We start from the raw sequence: 20,829 nt of genomic DNA, 5'->3' as shown, positions 1-20,829 counted from the left end.
GCTGCAGGCGCACTAGTAGCACTTGATTTACAGGCCCTGGCACCTCTAGTGCACTTTACTAGGGACTTACTAGTAAATCAAATATGCCAATCATGGATAAACGAATTACATACAATTTTACACAGAGAGTATATGCACTTTAGCACTGGTTAGCAGTGGTAAAGTGCTCAGAGTTCAAAAGCCAACAGCAACAGGTCAGAAAAAATAGGAGACAGGAGGCAAAAAGATTGGGGGTGACCCTGCATAAGCAAAAAAGTCCAACAGTGCTGGTGTATATCTGTGTGTGTTTGGTGTGTGTCTGATTGTGTATGTATGTATGTGTGTGTATGTGTCTGTGTGTGTTTTCATGTGTGTAATTGGGTATTTGTGTGTTTGCTTGAACTGTGCTTGTGAGTGTGCATGAGCTGCTGGTGTGTGTTTGGGGTGTGTGCGCGTGGGTGTGTGTGGTTGTGCATACGTATGATTGGGCGTTTGCGTGTTTTGATAGAACCACACATGCCGTTTTGTATGCCGTTTACACACATGCCATTACTAGGAATGCTTTTACAATGAAAATTTGTTGTAAAGGCATGCGTGGTAAAGGCATGCATGGAAACAATGCGGTCGTAGTTCCTACCGTGTTGTTGAGGCGTGCGTGGTTCCAGCATGCGTGGTTCCATCATATATTCGTTTTTTTAGTAAGTAAATGTTTAGTCAGACCACAAGTCTTTAAACAACAACAATACAAAAAAAAACATTAAAACACTTGCTTAAACACATCCACATAGATTAATCCCCACTCTTATCCTTAATAGTTCATGTCTCAGTCTTCGGTTGGGTAACAAGTCCAAGTAGGGGTCCATTCTTCATTTTGCCATGCATTGGTCATAAAGTGAACCGAATTTTTACCCATAAAATATTGCAGATCGCATTCTCTGGACAATTCTTTGCTGTGTACCTTGAGCTCCATCTTCGAGATCTCCATATTTAAATTCTCCAGGCCCAGCTTCACCTCCATCCTGCTACAAACAACCTCCAGGCTTTTCCTTACCCGTTTAGCCCATTTCACATCGCTTTTCGTGATCTCATTCCTACACCATAAAGCAAGCTTTAGCTCTTCACCCACCCCATCCATAGCCAAAATCTAACCACAGCCGCCTGAGTCAATATACCCCATGATACCACACCCGTTTCCAATCTCACAGCCTGTATCGTAGCTGAAGCCGGTAAGGACAACAAGTTTTTAGACCTTTCCTTACCTCCCTGTCCCAGTTGTTTTTACCATTCACACACTGCAACTCAGCACCATACAGAATTTGCGAGGGGATCATAGCGGCATAAGCTTTTAACATCGGTCTATGGGACATCTCACCATAGACCCTATTAAAACTTTTCAGGTCGCTTACCGAGGAGGGGCTTTTGCTTTTGAAGATTCATTATGTACCCTCCCATCTCAAGGATGCCATATTCTATCACGTGACCAATAATCCTGCCTCTAAGCTGCCTGCCACATCTTGACGTGTATTAGGTGAAAGACATCCCAGGATGCTTAAGAATACAGAATAAGGAGCACATCCTACAATTATCCCAATAGGGGACCTTCCCAAAGAACCCTGAAGCCAAGCCAATTTGGGATGTGTAGGTTTTCACAGGAGGAAACTGAATCCTTCCCACTGCAGATACAGGACTGTCCACTCCTTAAGGAAGTAGGCAGGGGGCGGGGTCATATATATAAAGGACCATACATGCAAATATTAAGCTTTATTAAGTGCAATTTACAGTCATATAAATTCCTCAAGTTTTCATTCTGTGAATTAGAATGTGTGGGTGACGCATCCATGTAGGTGAAGTAGGCGGACACCCAGGGCGCAGAGGAAAATGTGGCACCGAATATCAGGAAAAACCTCATTTAAAAATATTAAAATGAAAGAAAATGTTATGGCACTGGCTTCATGGTTCTACATCTGTGCCAGTTGCTGGCAGGTACAGGTACCCTGAGGTCACCTCTGTCAGGATGCGAAATTTGAGATCGTTTGCGCCCGTCGGAATCTGGACTAACATGCATTAGTGGTTTGTTCTTCTCCTCCCAGGTGTGAATTACGCACCCGTTAATTGGTGCGTCCCGCATTAATGTAATTTAGAAAGTATGCAGTTTGCATCCCTTTCTTGCAGGTCCATCGTAATCTGCCCTGAGTGACATGTTCGCTGTTTTTGGCTCTAAGGCCACGTTTGCAACTTGGGGGTTAAACGGGTGGCCCTTCCTGCCCCCCCCCCCCCCCCCCCCCCAGGCCGGTGGTACAGCAGGTGGTCCCCTCGCTGACTCTCCATCCTTTGCTGTGGCGGGATCATGTCAGGTGAAAGCTCCGCCCACCAACATGTCCCCTGGCTCTGAGAGCCCGAGGCTGTGAGCACGTGCCCACACTTGTCAGACGACTAAACTCTGTTGGCTAAATGGACCCGACGCCCCTGTCACCTTCAAAGCCGAGGATGAGAACTAAACATGTCCCACCGCCTCCCCGAGGGCGCCAGAGGCGCGCAGCGCGTGCGGGGTCCGCGGACCCCGAGGAGCGCTACTAACTCCTCCAGGCAGTCCAAAGAACAGGCATCTGAAGGTGCCAGGAGTCAGGGCACTGCAGGTGAGAAACACAGGATATCGTGTATCTGTTCAGCGCGCTCCACGGGGCATATTTACAAGAAGCATCAGTCCTGATGCGCCAGTTTTCTTGCGTCGCCCCCGCCCCACCTAACGACACCATGAGTGCGCAGTATTTACTATACAGCACACCATGGCACATGTTATTCCAATAGCGTCAGCATTTGTAACGCGATTGTGGCGCTTTGCTCACAAGCATCAAAAATGTTGACACTAGTGCAGCAAAGTCCAAGAAGGCCCATTGATTAAAATGGGTGTGTCACTTTAACGCGTTAAAAATTACGCCAAAAATCACACAGTGAAATCTCGTAGATTTCACTGCGCCATTTTTGCGTGCCTCACTACGAGGGAACGCCTCCCTTGCATACATTATGCCTGGTGCAGGCATAATGTGTCGCGAGGGTTCAAAAAGTGGCGCAATGCATACATTGAGCCACTTTGTAAACACAGCACAGCGAAAATTGCCTCCTTGAGCCACATTAGCGTAAATTAAAAATGACGCCAGTGTGTCACAAGAAGGCACTAGGGCCTTGTAAATCTGGCCCTACGTACTGAAGGCGTCTTGGCACTACATAGCAGGTGTTTATTGTTATACAAATGGTTCTCATTTTATCCCCTTCGTAAGGATGAAAATCAGAGTTCGAAGTACATCCTGGCATCCTGCAAAGGTACTATCTCCAACATCATGCACCTCGCTGTGGGATGTCATTTTAGAACATTATATTATGTTAAATGCAGCTTCTTGGCGCTATTGAAGAGGTGCTCACTGAGGTGGATAATGAAGACAGATTATCTCTCAAAGAGTCAGGTCTTCAAGTTCTACAGATTTATCAGGCTGGGCTCCTTACATAGTTACAGTGGGACCTTCTAGTTTGCTCTAATGCAAGAGAGGGCGACTATAGGAAATTGATAAGATGACTCCAAAATCCTTGTAGGATTGTACCACGTGAACTAGTCAGCCAGACAATTTGGAGAGTTTGGACATTAACTAGGGCAGCAACTCTTAACTTTTTAACTTCTTAGTGACCCACACTGAATCATTACTGGAATCCGGGGACCCCTACAAAGTCATAGTTGAAAGCAAGGGACCCCCAGTTATTTCTACAATTTGAACCTCAAAACAACACAGAAAATAGAGAAACAAATATACATCAAACAAATACATACATATTGAGCTATTTATTTTAATTCCCAATCAAGTACAAAAAAACTAAATTTTAATATCAATGGGAAAGTTGATGGTTTTCTAAGAGATATGCTAAAGTTTAGTATACTATTTTGTCTTTTTTGTTGCTGCTTCAATTGAGATAACCCATCCCCTAAACCGGTGTTTCCCAAACTGTAGGTCAGTCACAAGCATATTTGTGGTGGATCATGAAAGTCCAAGAAATAAATAAAGAAGCCCTTAAATTCTGTATTTATCTTGTCACATTTGCTGCTCTTCAAACACAGAGGTCAAATGTCAGGCTATGTCTTCTAACGCATTGATGCTTACATTTTGAACATGGGGATTGGTGCTTACAAACTCCTCTCACTTTGCAGTCCAAGAAAGAAAAGTAAAGTTAATTATGTGACAATCGTGCTGGGTGCAGGGAATTAATTGAAAGGAAAGGCAGTAGGATGCAATTTGTTTGTAACATACAACAAAATGTAAATACCTGTAAATGAATTGTATTCATTCAGAAGTTAAAGCACAAACAAAGCACATTTTGGGGCAGATTTAAGAAAAGTGGTGCTGCACCCAGTTTAGGGCCACTTTCCTTGCTCCCCTTAGCACCCCATTACAGCCACCCTGTGTGCACCGTATTTAAAATACGGTGCACCATGGCGCAGGGTAAGGGGAAGTAGCATCAGAAATTCTGACGCTATTGATGTACTGTTCAGAGTTAGCAATTAACCCTGAACAGTACATAAGGGCCAATTGAAAACAATGGCATGCCCCCTTTTAATGCCTACTCTGAGCAGGCATTATAAATGTCGAAAAAATGGCGCAAATAAATCTTTCAGATTTCTTTGCGCCATTTTTTAGCACCCCTAATGGGGGAGCGCTCCTCCCCTGCATACGTTATGCCTGGCGCAGGCATAATGTGTCACAAGGGGTTTCAAAGTGGCACAGTGCTTGCGTTGCACCACTTTGTAAATCTGGTGCAGCGATTTTCTGCATTTTTGTCTGTAGTGTTTCTCAAACCCGGCTGTGCAACACAGCTGGGTTGGAGAAACCTAAGTGCTCATGTCTGTTTGGCCGGCCTAAGACAGCCGGACAAACTGACATGCGCACTTTTAAGTGCACTCCAGTGACTGCAGCCATCCTCCTCCCTTCCACTGCCCGGCTCCGCCCCTTCCTGTACAATAGGGCTCAGCCAGCAGCTGAAAAATAAAAGGATACTAAAATATCATTTTATTTTTCAGCTGCTGGCTCTGAGCCAGTGGGGTGATGCTACTCCGCCATTGCGGTGAAGCCGCCCTTGTAATTCACTTCAGTTTTCTTTCTCTGACTGCAGAGTGAGAGAAGTTTGCAAACACCAGTCCCCATGTTGAAAAAAACATAAGCAGCAGAAGTCACAGCCTGACATATGATCTCTGCCTTTGAAGTACAGCAAATGTAACAAGATAAACACAGAATTTAAGGGCATCATTATTTATTGCTTGGACTTTTGCAACCCACCAAAAATCAGCTGGCGACCAACAGTTTGGGAAACAATGGTCTAGTGGCCAAACCATGACTTTGGGACCGGGCAAGCTGGCTCTAAGCCCAGCTCAGCACTGGAGTGAAAACCATCTGATTCTTGGCGAATATCCTTGTGCCTACAAATATAAATAAGTGAAATGAATCGTAAATATGTGAAGTCTATTATAATTGTCTAATTTGAATAAGTTAATAGCCACTTAATGTGCGCACTTGGATTGTCTCCAATCACACCCACGTAATTTACAGTACATCAGTCTGCACTACATAAATGCCAGTTTACACATACAGAGGGTTTACATAAATAGATGTTTTAATATACTAGGAACATAGCTAGGGATCAGAGGCCACCCAGATATGATTCTAGATTATTTACAAGAAGGCAGGTAATATGAAGATTCCTATTGTGTCGGGGAAGGATATCGCATGAAGGGCGAGGGTACTACCTGGAGATTGCCCCTTTGTGGTATGTTGCTGCTGAGGTCAATGGGCCCCATGCAACAATGAGGGTGTGAAGATGGACACTAGGTGCTGGCTCCTGGGTATCCACATCTCTTTTTGTTTTGGGTATGTTGTCCGAATTGTACGGTGTAAAATGCCTTGCCTGCATATGATATTTTTGAATTCATACAACAGGGTTACTATATTCCTGGCATTTAAACCAGGAACTTCATGCATGCTCTTACACATGCTTTTGGACAAGATTTGTAGATGTTGGGTTTTAACAAAGAACATATAGGTTTCATGTGGAATGATCTTTTTTGTAACAAGGCACTATGTTTATTTCATTGTTTCAATGCACTACATACCCCTGAGATGCCACAGAGAGTAAGATGGATGATTACATTAAAATACCACTGAGAGAAGAATAGCTATTATTAAGGACAGGGAGGGCTAACATTTAATTTAGCTGGAAATGTATTCCTTGAAGGTAGGAAACATTTATATACTTCGCAAACGTTTGCTTGCGATAAAAATTCTTGTAAACTCTCCTTGGGAGAGAAATGTCCCCATAAAAGTGAGTTTTTGCTGAGATTTCTTCCTGTCAACCTACTACTATAGATTTGTTCCTCAGAATTTCCACATCACAACTTTGTCTGCCTTGTCATAAAGGATTTGAAGACAACTGCAAACAGTTTGCAGATAAAAACTTAGAAATTTGAACACCGGTTTGTAGAAAAAAATACTGTTCAAATCCTAGTCAACGCTTTTATGCACTTAAACTAGTGAATCTTATTGGCCACAAAATATAGTTGAGTAGAAGTCCGACAGGTTGCAATTCTGTGCAATAGTCTGAATTCCTCTTTCGAATCAACAACTGACCATGACTTCTGCTAAAGTTGGGGGAAAACAGTTGTAATGATCACCCATTCCATGAAATCTGTCGAATGAATGCCAAAATCATTTCAAAATCATTAACTGTTACTATTTCTGAAGTCCCTTCACAATGTGCATGTTCAACGTGTACTGAAGCTTCAGAATTAAAGTTATGCAAATGGACCTATTGCAGGAGAAAATTGATCACTTTAAATTATATGGCCTTTCACTTTTGCTTCTGTGAGGTACATGCTATGAGTTAAAAGCCTGAATCTCAGTTTGAATGAAATAAAGGCATCTGAGTGGTAGTACATCAATAAATTATGCTTTCAACTAGTGCGGGATTTTAAAGAACTCATATGATTACAGTGAACTTTATACTTTACCAACATTTTTAAAAATAGCAAAAGCTATTCTGGTGATGTATACAGAAATTATTAAGGAGTTTTTGTACAAATACTCATTGGTCTGCACAGTAGTGTAAATGCGATACTAGTGGATATCTGCAAATAAACTGTGTCTCCTCACTTCATTTAAAAAAGAAACCTGCTCTGTTCAAATCATCAAAAATGGTATTGGCTGTCAAATTATAAACCATGACAGACAGATCAGAACAAGAGATCTATATAAAATGTATTATCGTGATTCATAATGATGCACGCACTGAAGAAGGCTTCTCACATTGCACCCCACAGCCGAAACATTTTTTAAACCTATTTTCTCTTCTGTAAGGTAGTTACAATAAAAGCAACACACTAGTCACTGAATGTAGATAAATCTGCAACTCAAAATAACACATTACACACTACTGTAGTAAATCTACAGAATTTATGTTTAAAGTACGTTATAAAGCATTGCCACAAACCAGCATTGCGATTTTCCTAGTCACTGTACTTGATACATCATACAAAAAGATAATTATTCATTTGCAAAATGTTGATTTATTTACTGCATTCGGTAATACTACCCATTAATTATTTTAAAAACATTTACATTGCTTGTTCAAATGTTCTACATACACACACACAAACACACACCATGATTTTGATGTGATGTGTGTTGAACGTGAAAACACACAAAATCCTTCCTCACATCATACACAATAGCATTTATAAAGCGATTTATACAAAAAATTCCTTTATCTGCAAATCTACCAAACATAATGTGGACTAATTCATAAACTTCAAAGGTGTGAATCAGGTATAACTAATGATGTCCCATCTTAAAGGAATTCCCCATGATATTCTCAGTATAGCAATATTTTCTTTTATAAATCACTTAGTGATACAGGTTACCATTCTGTGCTGTAAAAAAGAGCCATAATAACTACCCAAGCGCAACTTCTTTCATTGACCTTTGAATGTGAGAAGGGCGAGTGAGTCCTGACAATATTTAAATCTTTGGTTTGCAGGTTACAGGTCACTTGCCAGCAGGAGCCCTTCTAAACATTAAGCTTTTCTGACCTGTTAAATGATCTTAAACCTCACCTGTACCTGTCTCCATCTGAATGTCCTTGTGTTTTAGGCTTCAAATACTGCTGTGCAGCGGGCGGTACCAAATGAGGAAACAATGGTTGCTTAGCAGAAACATTTAAAAATAAAAATAAATGAGTCTGTCAAGCAGAGACAGAGATGCAGGTTGCATGTCTGCAGCTAATACATCTGTAGCGAAGCACTTATATCAATGCAAACATGCCATCAATTTCAAATCTCTCAGACAAAGGCCGAGTTGCTCCTCAGACATATGTCTATCCCTATGGAGAATTTATTTTAAAAAAGATCCATCAACTGCGGCTCAGGAGCCGAACTGAACACCACCAGGTTTAATCTTTTTTGCTCAGAGCTGCTAATCTCCACGCCAGAGCGCATCTCATTTCACAGCAATCCGTGTTAAACCAGGGACCATGACGCTTATCAGTCCACGGACTAGATGTGGGACCTCGCTAATGCTTGGGAAAAGAATATCCTAGGGCAGAAACAAGTTTGGCAATTAGCTTATCCTGGAAGGAGAAGACGCGTCACAGTGGCGTAGACGAAGCAATCATTGTATACATAGATATTTAACGCAAGGCTTCCCTCTGTTAAGATGCTACAGTCGATCTCTGAAACCCTCTCTGGGATTTGCGTGTCCACGTTGAAGGGGAAATGAGGATGACGTTTTTGCGTCTTATTTGGACTCTGGTCCGCGAGAGAAAATTTGTTGACTTTGCCGTGCCCTGACGTGACGGCATGGGTGAATTATTGGTTGTTCAAATTATCAACACATGAATCACATGAGTCTAGGCCATGCCATTAACCGTTGTCCATGTTGTACACGAGATCAGAGTGCCTTGCCTTCGTCAAGTCTTTCAGGTGGATACTCTGACAGGACAGTTCTAGCAGGAGCCATGACTACTTCAAGGGCTTTAACATTCCTACGCAGTAGAATGCTCTAGTCTGGAAGGCACCAACATTCTACAAAAAGCCAAACTCCTGTGTGATCTTTTTGTGGGGGATCTGTTGAAGGAATTTACTTGATTGCCAGTTGAGCTTCACCATAACCATTATGGACTCGTTATTTTCAATTAATAGAGAGCACATTGACTTCTTCGTAATTTGCTAATTTGTGAGATTTTGCCAATGCTATTTTTACCTTTTTCAGATTTTGGATATTTTTTTTGTATTGTAACATTTTAAGTTGCTCTATTTTTAAAATAGCTTCTCAGTACATTGCTAATTGGTGATATTTTGCTATGATTCTTTTTACCTTTTTTCAGTTTGGGATTTGTTTTGCATGGTAAAATAATTACTTCCTTTGATTTTTTTTAAATCGCAAAGGGCGGGGGACTCTGCACTAAATGGGGGAAATATTTTAATGTATTGAGGGTCTTCCTAAAGCACAAACCTAGTGGCAGAGGGAAACAATAATGTTACTACTTGATTACTACTGCTGTTACTACACTTATTACTACTGCTCCTAGTAATAAAATGTATTCTCGTGGTACTTCATCTGTAAATTCTAATGATGAATACGCATATATTATTTGTGGGCACATGACATTTCAGAATTAGTGTATGCATAAAAAATGTTTGGTTTTATTGGCATTTACCATAGAAAAAGAAGAAGGGAAAAAACATTTTTTTTAATGGAACACAAAAGAAATGATCTATCTATCTATCTAACTATCTGTCTTTCTATCTATCTATCTATCCATAAATGCCCACACAATATACTATATATGTACACAATATATTGTACATTTAACAATATAATATATATATGCAGATATATAAATATATATCTGAATACATATATATAAATATATATATATATGTATATATATATATATATATATATATATAAATATATATATTTAAATATAATAATGTATGTACAAACACATATACACAGACGCACACGTGTCAATCATTTTCTGAGCCTTGTTGTGTGAGTTTTGTTAAGGAGATGCTAGGCCCAGGGCATTTCATTTCAGAGGCTTATAATAATTTGGCTGTGAGCACCAAGACGTCGCGAGGTTTCGACGGAGGCCGCCTAATTAATGTCATGTCAAACTGCCTGTGCCCACAAGACAAGAGAGGGGGTCAGTCAGTCTCGTCAGCCGCCCGGCCGCGCAGGCTCTTAAATATAGAGCGGCGGTCCCTTCGTTAATGGAAGTCGAATATGTATACTCTCTGGGATGTAATGAAAGGAAAACGTCTAAGGAAATGTTTCTCCCCCTCCACCACCTCCCCAGCCCACCCCTCTATTTCCTCGTCAGGCGCAGTGAATTTTTCGCAAAAATTAAAGGCAAGGATGTCGCTCCCAGCATCCTCTGCCCTGTCAGGTCTCGAGCTGTCAGCCTCCCATCTCGCCGAGCAGGTCTTTAGTTTTTTCGCAGCGCTGAGTGCAGGCCTTTGCCAACTGACAGAAAAAGTACCACCATGACAAGAAAAGACGAGCATTATGTCCTTTTCACCCGTCACCGCTCGAAATTGCTCAATTCTTACGACATATTATTAGACTTTGTGTGTCTGAGCATTAAAAAACTAGCTTTTCTTCTCCATCAGAAGTGGGGAACTTCTAAAAGACAAGTAACCGCGCTTTGAATGCAGAGGCATATACAAAGAAGACATTGAAAGGGCATTATTGTTAGAAATCGTCTTTTACTATGCATTAGAGTGTATAGACTTTTAACATGAAGTGTGACAGACTTGAGATTCTAAAAATATTTGCCTGGGAAACAATAAACAAAGTAAAAACTCTGCTTAATTAGCATTTCGTGCCTCAAGAATACAAATATATTTAACTAATAGTTCATATTCCAAAAGGCCCCCTTTCTTCCCCCCTTCCTGTTTTACTTCAAATGATATGTTTCTTCATCACATTCGTTGACATACTTTGGGGCGGAGAAATGAAATATTTCTTGCCTCTGATCTGTCCCGCAATGAATTATGCAAAACCTGGGAATTAGGATTTTTTTTTTTTTAAATAGCATACTCCCCAAATGTATTCCAAACGGAGGCAGGAGTAACTGGAAGCGCGGATAATACAAAACCAGAGAAAGAAAATATTGAAGCTCGTTACTTTATTTTCTGTCAACCCCTCTTGTCTTTCAGGAAAAGGTGTTTCCCCTCCCCGTGGAACCCCTGGAAGTGCGAATTCGACCCCCCTTGATCGGAGACATATACAGAATAAAAGAATCGCATCTTGAGATGCAATCTGAGGGCCTCGCTAATTTACACGGAGCCGGCGAAGCGCTAAATGCTTTGCACACATTCACGTTAGAAACATTTGGGTGAACATTAACACATCCGATAAACAGAAAAAGAAACAGGATAAAAAAGCCAGGCTCGATTCAACCATTTATTCCGCTAGATAAAAACACAATAAATGATTTTTCAACTCGAGAAAAATGAATACAGAAAAAAAAACAATTATTGCAACTATTTAAAGATGTGAGACGGAGCAAGGGAGAAATAAAATGACATAAAATCTTTTAATTGTAGGGGGAAATATGCACGAGTCTGTTTTTTTTTATCATTGTGAATAAAATGCGTTGCGTCTTTAACAATCACAGATACAAAAGAACTATGCAGGCCGTGACAAAAAATGACAGTTTGATTATGACCTGGACTGTTTTTTTTTCGCGGGCGCCCTGAGAGTGGTTTAGTTGAAATGTATCAGCTGGAAAGTACTTATTAGACCTAAATGCTGTGCTATTCCACTTTCTCCAAAGTGAACTGTTAACAGATATAATTTGCCGGCAGTAGCCGGGGGAGGCCTTTTGATATGCAGACGAGCTGACCCGCTTGCAGAGTCCCTAATTGGCTTTTTAATTTTCCAGCCCATCTGACGGTATCAAACATGATCCCGCTCCTTGAGGGGCCGCGCCCAGCCAGCGAGCAGTGGCCGGGAGAGGGGCGAACCATTCCGCAGACGAGCGGGGGGCGCCGTCTCTACCACCCTCCCTAAATGGGTGAGTCTTCCGCGTCGGAGGTCAAGACGTCATTACGTAGCAACAGTCGCAGGTCACGGTGTTGTGCGTGATGAGGGGATTCTTACTTTTTAAAAGATTTTGGTTGGAATTTAAAAAACTCCTTTTTTGTACTTTAAATACGCCCTTTTGGGGTGAAAAACATATACTGGAGACCTGGGTATAAATTCTGAATTTTTAACTACTATGAACTCGCATACACCCTTCACAAACTTCCTACCCTCTTACAATTCACTCAATTAGCAGGCAGGTCTGTTTACAACTGTAAACTCTACTAAACACACAAGAAATTAAAAGCACAAACCCACAACTAATCAGCGGTGTCTCCTCCGCTATGGTGGAGGAGCGTCGCACTCCCCCCCCCCAACACACACACACCAGCAGCAGCTGCTGCAAAACTTTAAAACTAAAAGGATAATAAGCAATGTTTATTCTCCTTTTATTTTTAAAGGAGTGGAGACATGGGGGAATGACAGCCATAGAGGGGAGTGGTGTGCACTCCCTGAGTGCGCATGTGTGCTTGGCCGGCGGTCCGAGGTTGGAGAGAGCAGACACAGGCTCCCAGTCAGCTTGTGAGCACAAAGCCGGGGCTCTCAGGCCAAGGCTGCAGCTGCTTTCATGCTGCCAGCAGCATGAGAGCAGCGTCAGGATTGGTTGCAGGGCAGGCTTGGAGCCCGTGCCTGCCTGCAGTGTAGCAGAGAGCAGAAGAGCGGTCATGGCCTTCCTGTCTCCTTTTCTATCTGTCCGTGCCTGTCTTGGTGACCTCCTGTTTGCTAATCTGTATGCCTGTCCGTCTGGTTGCCTTCATATTGTTGTATCTTTAAATGTATGTATCGGTATGCAGGTCTGTCTGGTCGTCCATCTTACTGTCACTATGCCTGCCAGTAAGCCTGTTGCTCTCTGTCTGTCAGGCTTCCTTCCTGTCTATTTCTATCTAAACCTGTCTCTTCCACCGCCTCTTGTGGCAGTGTATATGTCCGTCTGCCTCCCTGTCAGTCTGTCTGGCTGTCCAGCTGTAGAGCTGCCTTCCTGTCTAGTTACCTGTAAAGCTGTCTCTCTCTCTCTGTCCATATCTCTTCCTCTGACTGACTGTCCTCATGCCTGCCTGTGTAAGACTGTCTGCCCACCAGCCTGGCTGCTTCTTGTGTCTCCTGTGCCTTTCTGTACTTCTGGTTACTACAGTCTACCCGTGTCTGTCCGTCTGTCTGCCTGTTGTTACTTTCCTGTCAGCCCTCTGTGACAGCCTGCGTCTGCCAGTCTCTTTCTTCACCCCCCTCTGCCTCTGTGCCTCCCTTTCTCTGCCAAGGTTCTTTTCCTGCTTCCTCCTCTGCCTGTCCTAAATCTGCCTGTGTCCTTGTCTCTGCTGCTCTGTCCCTGATAGTGTACCTGTGCCTCTGTCCTTGTGTCTCTGATGTTCTTTCTCGCTGCAATAGTCTTTCCTTGAGCCGCCATTTTCTGCAGAGTAGATTCATGCGCAGGATGGCGCCTTTTTGTATGAAACTCAAAGTGTTCTTGGGTTCTGCAGTTTGCAATTGCTGGTTGTTTCTCCAGACCCTGTTGGACAAGAATTGCCACCGCCATGTGTATACCTAACAAACTCACACAGTGCTCCATGTTCACGTAATGTAAAACCAACCCCTCTGATTCTTTTGTTGCAGCTTGTTGGGTACGAATTCAGTGTGTGCTCATCCATGCCCTGACTTAGCGGGGAAATTCCTGATTTTTCTTTCTATTTAAAAAATACATTATTTTACCCATGTGGGTATGTTTAAAGTCCTGTGTTTAAAGCCCAAAGGGCTTTTCTAAAGATTTACATTTGTGACAGGTTTGTAAGACAGGCCCTGCAGCCCCTGTGGCGTGGAGGACCTCCAAGTGGCCCCAATTCAACCCAAGAACAATGATGTCTGTGAATTATGATAGACTCGGTGTCCCAGTTCCATAATCTGCAGGGGGGTCTCCCATCGTTTTGCGTTATGGCACTGATTTGTGAGGTCGCCAAAGATTCCCTGTTTTAAGCCATGGCCTCTGGCTGAAGTTCTGAGGCTCGGACATTACACAGGCCAAGCTAACCAACTGTCCATCAGCAGGCAGTCCTGCCAGAGTGATGTACAGTTGTCCATCAGCAGGCAGTCTGGAAGGGTGATGTACCATAGTCCATCGGCAGGCAGTCGGGCTGGAGTGATGTACAATTGTCCATCAGCAGGCAGTGTGGACAGGGTGATGTGAGTCTGGACAGGGAAATGTAGAATTGTCCATCAGCAGGTAGTCTGGCAAGGGTGATGTACAGTTGTCCATCAGCAGGCAGTCTGGCCAGAGTGATGAACAATTGGCCATCGGCAGGCAGTCCAGCCAGAGTGATGTGCAATTGTCCATCGGCAGGCAGACTGGCCAGAGTGATGCACAATTGGCCATCAGCAGGCAGTCTGGCCAGAGTGATGAACAATTGGCCATTAGCAGGCAGTCTGGACAGGGTGATGTACAATTGGCCATCGGCAGGCAGTCCAGCCAGAGTGATGTACAATTGTCCATCAGCAGGCAGTATGGACAGAGTGATGTGAGTCTGGAAAGGGAAATATAGAATTGTCCATCAGCAGGCAGTCCGGCCAGGGTGATGTACAGTTGTCCATCAGCAGGCAGTCTGCCCAGAGTGATGTACAATTGTCCATCGGCAGGCAGTCGAGCCAGAGTGATGTACAATTGTCCATCGGCAGGCAGTCCAGCAATACTGATGTGCAATTATCCATCGGCAGGCAGTCGGGCCAAAGTGATGTACAATTGTCCATCGGCAGGCAGTCCAGCAATAGTGATGTGCAATTATCCATCGGCAGGCAGTCTGGCCAGAGTGATGTACAATTGGCCATCAGCAGGCAGTCCGGCCAGAGTGATGAACAATTGGCCATCGGCAGGCAGTCGGGCTGGAGTGATGTACAATTGTCCATCAGCAGGCAGTGTGGACAGGGTGATGTGAGTCTGGACAGGGAAATGTAGAACTGTCCATCAGCAGGTAGTCTGGCAAGGGTGATGTACAGTTGTCCATCAGCAGGCAGTCTGGCCAGAGTGATGAACAATTGGCCATCGGCAGGCAGTCCAGCCAGAGTGATGTGCAATTGGCCATCAGCAGGCAGTCTGGCCAGAGTGATGCACAATTGGCCATTAGCAGGCAGTCTGGACAGGGTGATGTACAATTGGCCATCGGCAGGCAGTCCAGCCAGAGTGATGTACAATTGTCCATCAGCAGGCAGTATGGACAGAGTGATGTGAGTCTGGAAAGGGAAATATAGAATTGTCCATCAGCAGGCAGTCCGGCCAGGGTGATGTACAGTTGTCCATCAGCAGGCAGTCTGCCCAGAGTGATGTACAATTGTCCATCGGCAGGCAGTCGAGCCAGAGTGATGTACAATTGTCCATCGGCAGGCAGTCCAGCAATACTGATGTGCAATTATCCATCGGCAGGCAGTCGGGCCAAAGTGATGTACAATTGTCCATCGGCAGGCAGTCCAGCAATAGTGATGTGCAATTATCCATCGGCAGGCAGTCTGGCCAGAGTGATGTACAATTGGCCATCAGCAGGCAGTCCGGCCAGAGTGATGAACAATTGGCCATCGGCAGGCAGTCGGGCTGGAGTGATGTACAATTGTCCATCAGCAGGCAGTGTGGACAGGGTGATGTGAGTCTGGACAGGGAAATGTAGAACTGTCCATCAGCAGGTAGTCTGGCAAGGGTGATGTACAGTTGTCCATCAGCAGGCAGTCTGGCCAGAGTGATGAACAATTGGCCATCGGCAGGCAGTCCAGCCAGAGTGATGTGCAATTGGCCATCAGCAGGCAGTCTGGCCAGAGTGATGCACAATTGGCCATTAGCAGGCAGTCTGGGCAGGGTGATGTACAATTGGCCATCAGCAGGCAGTCCAGCCAGAGTGATGTACAATTGTCCATCAGCAGGCAGTATGGACAGAGTGATGTGAGTCTGGAAAGGGAAATGTAGAATTGTCCATCAGCAGGCAGTACGGCCAGGGTGATGTACAGTTGTCCATCGGCAGGCAGTCCAGAGAGAGTGATGTGCAACAGGCAGTCTGGCCAGAGTGATGTACAATTGGCCATCAGCAGGCAGTCCAGCCAGAGTGATGAACAATTGGCCATCAGCAGGCAGTCTGGACAGGGTGATGTACAATTGGCCATCAGCAGGCAGTCCAGCCAGAGTGATGTACAATTGGCCATCAGCAGGCAGTCTGGACAGAGTGATGTACAACTGTCCATCAGCAGGCAGTCCGTCCAGAATGATGCACAATTGTTCATCAGCAGGCAGCCTGGACAGGGTGGTGCACAACTGTCCATCGGCAGACAGTCTGGACTGGGTGATGTACAATTGTCCATTGGCAAGGAAGTCTGGGCAGTGTGATGTACAATTGTCCATCCGCAGGCAGTCCGGCTAGAGTGATGTACAATTGTCCATCGGCAGGCAGTCTGGACAAGGTGATGTACAATTGTCCATTGGCAGGCAGTCTGGACAGGGCGATGTACAATTGTCCATCAGCAGACAGTGTTGACAGGGTGATGTGAGTCTGAACAGGGTGATGTACAATTGTCCATCGGCAGGCAGTGCAGCGAGAGTGATGTACAATTGTCCATCGGCAGGCAGTGCAGCGAGAGTGATGTACAATTGTCCATCATCAGGCAGTCCAGCGAGAGTGATGTACAATTGTCCATCATCAGGCAGTCGGGGCAGGGTGATGTACAATTGTCTATCAGCAGGCAGTCCGGCCAGGGCGATGTACAATTGTCCATCAGCAGCTAGTCTGGCCAGAGTGATGTACAATGGCCCATCAGCCGGTGGTCCATCCAGAGTGATGAACAATTGTCCATCAGCAGGCAGCCCGTCCATAGTGATGAACTATAATCCATCAGCAGGCAGTCCGTGCACAGCGATGTCAGAGCCTGTTAGCTGCAGCCTGAGTCCGTAGCATACATCAGCGAGGTAGCTCCGGTTGGCGTAGAAGGAAGAACGGTGGGTTGGGTGGTGAAATCCCTCTAAATCACTTGTCACTTTAGTGGGTAGGTTGAGCAGTATGATAGCCATTTTTGATTTTTAGTTTACTACATCTGAAGGGTAGGAGAGCTTTTCCCCCACAGTGCCTGGATAATCTCAGCGCCTGGATACCCTCACGTGTGACAAGCAGAGCTCTAAAAAGCCACCAGGGCCCAGTGAATGTACATTGTACATTCAACTCTGAGACACATTTAATTCCATGGATCTCTCTGAAGAAAACAGAATGTGTTTCATTTGGTGATATATACGCAGCGTGAACCTAGCTAGAGAGCAGTGTGGTGGCACTGAAAATGGGTGTGACCCTGGGACCTGATACACGATCAATGACAAGGGGAGAGGTTAAGGCGAGTTCATACTGAGTGAGAAGGTACCACTCCTAGTAGAGGTGTGTCTTCAGTTTCTTCCTGAATTGTAGGATGGTTGGAGTAGTTCTGATATATGAAGAGGCACATAATGAAACTTAAGGCCCCGTCTGCAAATTACATGGAGGCCCCCCTCCTCCGGATTCACTTGGGAGCTGCCAGGGTAATGTGCTGTGGGTCCCTCTGGAGCTCTAGGTCGCCCCCCCTCCACCGCAGGGGCTGCAGGAGCCTTTGTTACCCCACTGAAGAGGGATGCTGGTCCAGATTCTTGCTGTACAAAGGGAGAGGCCTCATTGCTAGTCTGTTCTTTCTTGCATTCCTTTCACCCCCAGACCAACGATCACGTAGCTCTTGGTTTGTCATTTATTATGCATATTGTCCCTTGAATAAAGTCACAATACTTTTAGGTTTCATTACATTCAAGCACATTATGGCCCAAATGTATGCTTTGTGCGCAAAACTCCGCTAACGCAGTTTTGCAGCAAAAAGTTTAGCGCTGGCTTGCGTCATTTAACAGTGCCAGCCGGGCGCTCTATTTATTGAATGGCGCAAGCTGGCGCTAAACTTGGGCTAGCGTATTAGAAGAAGACATTAGCCGAGTGGGGGCGGCAGTAGGGAAGGAGGGGGATGTGTGTTCGAAAATGACGCTAGCCTGGTTAGAGGCAAAAAAATGCTTCTAACCAGACTAGCGCCATTTCTTGGCGCACAAACACCAAAAACATGACTCCTGTCTTATGAAAGACAGGAGTCTTGCCCACCACCCCAATGGTCAGCAAAGGGGACAAGTGTCATTGCAATGGCCATTGCAGCCTGTGCCATGCAGGGGGCCCCAAGTAGGGACCCAGATGGCAACAAAAATAAATAAATACTTACCTGACTTACCTGGGATGGGGACTTCCATCCTCCGGTGTCCCTCTGGTGTGGGTGTTCCTGGGGCTTGGGGAGGGCACCTGTGGGCCCATTCCATGGTGATTGGCCATGGAATTCGGTCCACAGGACCTCTAAAGCCTGGCCTGACCCAGGGGTTAAATAATGGCACTAAGCAGGCTTAGCGCCATTATTTAGGACGGCCTCCCACCCGTGCGTCATTTTTGCCCGAGGCGATAAATATGGCGCTACCGACTTAGAGTCATTTTTTGGACGGGAACGCCTACCTTGCATCTCATTGACGCAAGGTGGGTTCACGCATCCAAAAAATGAATTTAAACTCAAGTATTTTGACGTTAGACAGGCCGTTTTTGCATTAAAAAAATGACGCACAAACAGTGCAAACAGACTATAAATATTCCCCTACATATTTTGCGCAGAATGTTTGTTTCTACTTTAAGTTTGTTAAAACCGACAATTGAGAGGAATCGTGTGCCTCAGTAACTGGTTGTATGTCAGAATAGCATTAGAAAAAATATTGTCTGACAGAAATATTGTGCCCTAAATACTGTTGTCAAAAATATTGCTCTACTGGGGCGAAGGTTTTCTGTTATTAACTGTAATGAAGCAATATTTTCTGAAAAAGATTTTTAGGAAACAGTGCATTTGGTTGTGACATTTTGGTACCATGCCATGCTGTTACCACTCCTTGCCTAGTGCTACGTTGTTGCCTTTGTAAATGTCCATTCATTCTGTTACCCATGTGTCCCTGCACATATCTCCCTGTCTCATGTCACAAAAATACCACAATAAAATTAAATAAACAAAGCATTGTCCAATCCAGTTTGTCCTGCATATACCTTACCAAGCTAAAAACATTCTGAAATATATGAGCTCATCAAAATAAGATTCGATGAGGTAGGCATTGCAAATTTTGCCTTTTGTTGAAAGAGAGCAAAAAAATGCAGAGACTCTTGTAAAAAAACGTCTTTAGAACTGATATTTTAGAACACCTTGAGACCCCATGGGTAATAAGCAGCGCTATAAAAATTGCTGATATTATGTGGACATGTTGGGGAGATTTTTTCACATTGTTGTCTGATAGCCATAGCTTGGTTTCAACATAGACAATGGACGATCTTTGCACGTTGAGGTTCCTCGTGGGCTGCCACAGAACGGTTGTGCACGGTGCGACCACGGAAATCCTGCACCACTCACTTCAAGCACATCACATCTGCTGTCTCCAGTTCGCACAAACCATCAGTGAGTAGCCCTTATGGCCTGAAAACGTCTGCAAAAGTTCGGGCCGACATATAACAACTTCCTGAACTTTTCCTAGCGGATTACCTGTAGTGTAGTGTATGGTGTAGTTTTTATACCAATACCCCTAGCGATTTTCTTCTCCACCCTGCGGGGACTGTGTTTGGAAAAAATATCAGAAACACAGATTTCGTGCGACAGAATATTGTGTCAAAAATATTGAGGACAAGATTATCGTAAAGTTCATTTTCTATGGGTAAGTAAAGTTTTACTACATATATATCTCCACGTGTATGCACATCAACTAAATGTATAGCTTCAAGGTGCGTAGATCTTCAGATCTTTAAGAATGGTAAATTTATACACACGTATTTGCACTTACCTTCTCGATAATCTTGTCCTCGATATTTTTAGCACGATTTTCTGTCCACACGATATTTGTGTTTCCGATATTCTGTAACTGATCCACAGGGACACATTTCACATTGCACTATTTTAATGTTACTGTTATGGAAATTCAGTGCATTGTAAGTGGCTTTTGAAACAAATATGGGGTTGGATATTCCCAATGCAGAGGGGGCTTAGCCTCATGGTTCATGTTGGATTCTGCCTATTCAGTAAGGTTGGACCCTGTCTGCAGGTGCCCCATGAGCAAACACACAATTGATAGAAATGTAAGTACCAGTGGCAGGGAGTTATCCCTGCATCCCATCCATCATTTCTCTGCTGTTCTCTGTGAGATGCTCTGCTTGGACAGGTAGTCCAAGAAGTGGGTCCTGTAGCCTACTGTGCCATAGGACACAAGATGAATGTCTCACTGAGGATGCCCAGTAAGGCTGAAATGTGTCTGAGGTTGCTCTAATCCTGTACAGAGAGCATGTGGCAGAACTGTCCTCTTTGTGACGGGTGAAGACTGAATTGCAAGAGGCTGGTTTCTTTCTTTGAGGACACGATGAGCAGAAAGAGCGATGGACTGGAATGTGATTGGAGTAATTAACCCTGGTTGAGTGAGATTAATTCATGCATTCATCCAATAGATGTAGTAATATCAGAATATTTAGATGTATGTTTTATTGCAAATTGAATTCTATTTTTTTAATAGAGAGTCCTGAATAAGTACATATCACACTTGTCAATATGTCCAGTATATAAGTATGTTTTTATTGTTGAAATAGTTAGCAATTAT

The sequence above is a fragment of the Pleurodeles waltl genome, chromosome 9, assembly GCF_031143425.1.
Source record: "Pleurodeles waltl isolate 20211129_DDA chromosome 9, aPleWal1.hap1.20221129, whole genome shotgun sequence".
Lineage (NCBI taxonomy): Eukaryota > Metazoa > Chordata > Amphibia > Caudata > Salamandridae > Pleurodeles > Pleurodeles waltl.
Note: the sequence above shows the minus strand (reverse complement) of the source record.